The sequence below is a fragment of the Nannospalax galili genome, unplaced genomic scaffold (genome assembly GCF_000622305.1).
Source record: "Nannospalax galili isolate Female #2095 unplaced genomic scaffold, S.galili_v1.0 scaffold555, whole genome shotgun sequence".
NCBI classification, from domain to species: domain Eukaryota; kingdom Metazoa; phylum Chordata; class Mammalia; order Rodentia; family Spalacidae; genus Nannospalax; species Nannospalax galili.
Window position 1 is genome coordinate 683,434 of NW_008335583.1, and position 6,071 is coordinate 689,504.

A 6,071-nucleotide genomic window follows, 5' to 3' on the forward strand; every position below is an offset into this window, starting at 1 on the left:
CAGAAACCCAAGTAAAAAGCCAGAGACAGAGACAAGTGGATGCCTGGGGCTCTCGGACTAGTCAATGTAGCTATGAGTTCCAGGCCAGCGAGAGACCCTAGCTCACAAAACAAGGCAGAAAGTACCTGAAGAACATCTAGGTAGGCTTCTGTCCTCCACATATCACACACATATATACACCCCCCTCCAAGAACATACACATAAACACACAAAAGAAATATGCCTATGGATTCATCTCGTGGACAGCAAGATTGGCCCTGTGGAGGCCTTCAACCAACCAACCATGATCAGAAATATGGCATGGCACTTCAGAGCAGAAGATTCAAGGGCAAAGCATAGATCCAGTGTCCTTCTATTTTGCTACAAAGATACAAAACCCAGGTTCTAAGGACACAGACAAGAATGATTTGTGCAAGTGAGAACAGCTCCCCTTGGGTGAGCCAATGAGGCCATGTGGCTGTGGGTCCACTCTTGGTCAGCCACTGAAAGCTGGCTCAAATGGACAAACCAATGAAACAAAGATCTGAGTGTGCCTGAGTTTCAAGTTTAATAACCTAAGATAACCTTGGTCTAAACTGAAATAGAAGCATCACATGGTCTAGAAATCACATACACACACACATAATCCTTCATATTCTCTTATGACTCACTGAAATATCTTGGCATATAAGTAATGTAAATACATTAACACAGAAATCTATAATTCTGCCTTTATCTCCCAACAAACGAGTGCAAATGAGAATCATTTGTGGGCATCTTTGGTGGCACATGGAGCCATCTGCTGACTGAATTATTAATGCCCTCGCTGAACCCACTCTGGTTATTTCTTTTCCTTTGGCAGCAATTAAGAAGCATCAGTTTGTAGAGTCTCCTTCTTCCTGTAATATAAGTTTAATTTATTTTCTATCATTAAAAACTGTATTACAGATGAACATATTAAAATATTCAACAGAGGCTAATTAGCTGCCTGTGTTTTATATGCAGTAATAACACTGGAAACCACTTCCAAATGTTTTAAGTATGCTCAGGTTGGAGCAGAACAAAGTGATTTTCTGAACTTAGTAAGAAATTCACACAAACCAAGTGACTTATGGTCCCTTGAAGACTTTTGTGTTTTTCTCCTAACTGTCATAATGCTCAAGTTTTTAATCAGTAAAGAATCAACACCATAAAATTTTCTTTTTCTGAGATGCAGACTTCCCTGGTGAGTCTCACTGAAAACCAGAAGGATCAGCAATGAGCTCCTAAAACAGGCATTATAACGATTTAATAACGAGTTACAAGACAAAGACAGTGTGTGTGTGTGTGTGTGTGTGTCTGTGTGTGTGTGTGTGTGAATAACCTAGGAGCCAATGGAGGAGACTCTCCCAGTTGACACTCATTCAATAAAATAGAATTCCAATCAGCTAAGTCATCTGGTTATTTCAAAATTCAGGGACATTAAGAAGTCATAACTAAAAGGCTCAAAACTTAACTTCTCCACAAAACTTAACTTTTCCTTCAAAAAATTTTGATTAACCATTTTATGAACATTATTTTATTGAGAGGTTGCTCTTATGTTAAAAGATTTTTATCACAAATACACAGCCAAAGTGCCCACAAAAAGACACAGGTTAACCTTATGTCAGCTGAGGTTTTGAGAAAATTCTAGTCTGCTAGATTAGGAAGCCTTTAGCAGACCAGGTGATTTGAAAATGCTTGCCTGTGTATTTGACATCCTCCTTAGAGCCCTTGAATTCTAACATATTCGGCTAAGCTTTTTTATTATAAAAAGATATAACCATTTCAGATTTTAAATAATTGACAAAGGACCAGGGCTTCCAGGGGAGAAAGCAGAAAAAAACAAAAAAACAAACAAACAAACAAACAAACAAACAAAAAAAACCAAAACCTGACATTTTTACACAATACTTACGGACCACAGAAAAATGTTTTTGAACAGAACTGAAAATCCATTAAATTCCCTGTGTCCCAGGGGTTGGCCACTGAGAGTCTTGAGCGCCATGCAGAAGTTTTTCCATTATGATTTCTTTGGGATGAGTATTATTTTTTTCTTTAGTAGTAAAATAGTTCTGTGTTCCTGTGACTCTCATTAAACTATTCAAAGAAAACACCCTTCGTGTTCTTTTATCACCACACTCCTTGAGGTAAGGAAGTCTGTCTGGACTTAAGAGTTTTGTAATTTATTATGTACTTGTTTTAGAATTATTTTTATGAGGAAATCAATATATTGGACTGGATTTATAGATCAGTGGTAGAGTGCTTGAGCAGCAGGCCTAAGGCCGTAGGTTCAATGTCATGTATCATGGGGTGGGGTGCCAGTCAATATAAGGTACTGGGGTAATGCCTAATGGTAGAGAACTTGCCAAGTAGTCACTGGGCCCTGGTTTGACATACGCACTGTGTAAATGCTCACTCTCTTTTTATTATTTATTCATCTATTTATTTACCCTGATTTTATTGAGTTTTTGTGCACTTCATATAATACATCTTAACCAAATTTAGACCCCCTCCCCACCCCCAACCCCCCTCCACCAGATTCTAGGTATTCTGTCATATGTGTTAAGTCCTATCAGGTCTAGCATTTGTATCCAGATCACCCTCAGTGCAAATTCATTCATGGGGGTCTTGTCAGCCTATCTTGAGTCACTCCCCTAAAGAAGTTCTACTCTTCCTCATCCCACAGTAATCATTTTCCAATAATAGTTACTTGGTTAGGATTGGGGCCTGATGCTCATTTCCCCATTCTATGCTGAGTTTTTGTCTGATTGAGTCGGCATGGGTCTTGTGCATGCTGTCACCATTGTTGCAAGTTTATGAGCAAGTTCCCAAAGGCCTGAAAGCCTCTGTTTCTTATGTTCATGCACCAGCCCTGGTTCTTACAGTCTTTCTACCCCCTTTTCCACAATGGTCCCTGAGTCATGGGTGGGTGAGGTTTAATATAGGAGTCCTATCCAGGGACACTCACTCTGCAGTCTCTTATTCTTTATATTTTGGCCAGTTGTGGTCTCTGTGTGCACTACTTTCTGTTCTATGAGGAAGCTTATCTGTTGAGAGTTGGGGCGGGGAAGGTTAGACAGAGAAAGGGAGAGGAGAGGTAAATAAAATTTTGGTGGCGTAAAAAAAAAAAAAAAAAAACAGAGGGAAATGTATTAACTCAAAACATACCTGAAAAATACACATACAATATGTGAACATGAGTGCATGTGTGTACCTGAAGGTTACATAACAAGGATCACTCTCTTTCTTACTGGGACAAGAAATACGCAGTAGAATACACCTAGAGACTATCACTTCCTGTTTGTAGACAGTGATTTCCTGGATTTTCTGTGAAATACTGTCATTGTAAGACCAGCTCAGTTAAAGAAAGTCTTCAGTAGCTTTATATTGATTTAAAAGCAACCTCCTTAATATAGGAAATTATTTCTAACTTTCACATCTTTAATAAAAAAATAGTATCACTTTGATTAATACAAAATACTTGTAGATATGTAGAAGCAAATGGTACCTTTGTAAAAATTCAAGTTAACATAAAACATTCAAAAGAGGAAATCATTTTATAAATCATTTGAAATAAATTTTACATTTTTCAACCTGATGTTAAGTATTATTTATTAAATAAAATAATACGGATTCACTGTTTCTGCACATTTCCTCAAACAGATTAGAAATTAAAACTGTTTCTTTGATCAAATGTGGTTTATATTTTTAAATCAGCCAAAAAAATCTTTAAAATCATACTCTAAAAAGTCACAGAAAATGAAAATTTTAAGTCAAAATGTTTGATAAGGAGGACTGGGGAGATGGGCAGGGAGACAACTATCCGAAAAAAGCACTTGCTCTGAACGAGGCGCCAAGTTTGATCCTCCAGCACCCACATAAAAAGCCAGGCATGACTGAACATACCTGCAACCCAGGACTGGGGAAGGGGTCAAGGCAGGTGAGAGAGCTGCCCCACCAGTCTCTCTGGAATGGCAAGCTTCCAGCTCATGGAGAGACCCTGTCCAGATGCCATAAGGTGGAGCTGTATAGAAGATCCCCATTGCCCCTGCACTGGCCATGTGTGCTAACATGGGCACACACACACACACACACACACACACACACACACAGACATACACACAGATATACACACACAGAATATCTAACACACACACACACAGAGCAAGAGACAGACAGACAGACAGATAGACACACACACAGACACATACACAGGAATATCTAACACACACACACACACACACAAATGGGAGAGAGTTTGATAAAGAATAGGCAATATTTGAAAATGCAACTCTTTCCAATTTTATTACACGAACAGAATATTAAATATATTTTATTAAATGTGACACTCCATTTTTACATTACTAGAATTTGTAAAACTAGCAAGCTCAAATTCACCTCTTATGATAGTGTGTGCCAGCAACATTCATATAAAGAATTTTGAATAGTAAGTGAACAAACAGTTTATATATTATTTATTTTATATATATCCTGATGCTGACTGACATTATATCATCTCATCAAGTATACTGAATCTTATCACTATTTAGGAAGACACTAAGGCAGTTGGCAGGAGTTAATCAGTTGGTTTTGTGAGAAATGACTCATTATGGTCCATTTTCAGGATGAGGTACATCTAGAGCTCATCAGAAAATCACAGGTAAACAGGAGGCACTAGGCCCCTGTCTTCCCTAGAAGTGGTGCCTGCTTGTCTAGGTGTTTTCAATTCATACTAGAGTTGAAAAGTTACCATTAGTCTGCTCTGTCATTGCATCCACATGTCAATAAAGGAGTGAGTCTCAAGTCCCAGGATATTTTACTTCCTAACTAATAAGTTGGGGAATCCTATCTGGGGAGGAGACAATGCTAGACACCATAAAGATTGTATTTCCCTGTAGAATTCAGACAATGAGAAATTCAGGGTCAGAGAAATGCAATCAGGAATAGAAAAACCTCTGATTTGCACCAAAATGGTTCAGTAGTCATTTTTCTGCCTTTCCTCTAGGCTGATGGCTGACTTTCAAGATTGCAACCAACTGCTTCACTGTTGCTACGCTGGTCTCTAATACTCTTATTATGAAGTGGAAATCATTGTTTCTCAGTCCCCAAACCAGCTATGATCAATTTGCTACCTTTCTAATGCGCTCTGGTGTTCATTCCTCTTTGCACTATTTTCTTTCACCTAAGGTATTAGAACTTCACGTGAACCAAGTCTTTGGCAAGGGGTGACATCTTGGTCAGTACTGATGGGTAAGTTGCCTGTGTTTTAGTAATTAGTGACTTAATTAGTACCTTTAGAGAAGGGGGTGGGCTTCACACAGCATGTCTTTCATTTCTTCTCTCTGTATTTCTTTAGTGAAGGCCTTCTGTATGGGAACAGGACAAAAAGGATAAAGACTGGAAGTGCAGCAATCACAAGCTGTGGATGCTTGATGGTTTCATACTTATTTTTTCTTTACCCCAGCAGGCCTAGCAAGATGGCTCAGTGGTTAAGATCACTGACTGCTCTTGCAGAAATCCTGGGTTCAATTCCCAGCACCCACATGGCAGTTAACTCCAGTTATCTGTAACTCCAGTTCCAGGAGACTCTGACGTCCTCTCCTGACCTCGATGGGCATTGCACTACATGGGTGCATTTATATACATGCAGACAATACACTCATACACATAAAAATAAAATAAGTAATAAATAAATAAATAGTTATCCCAGCATAGAATGAGAAAATTGCCCTGCTAATCATTTTTCCAAATAGATATGTTTAAATCATTCATCTGTCAGGAGAGGATTGAGCTGAGAAGCTCTCTTTCCTACTTCTAGAGTGTAGAGAAAAAAATCCCTGATGTAGGAATGATTTTTACAATATGGACATCATTTGACTAAAGATTTCACATGACCCTGCAACAAAAAATTGTTTTTTATAACATAAACAAGCTCACTGAGCTATGTACTTCTCTTGTGACCTGGGTCTATGAACTTAATCCCTCAGGACTCCTCATTGCCCTCCAGCCGAGATAGTGTAACAGAAGGTATGAATTATGTATGACTGCTTCACATATCAAAGTACTGACAA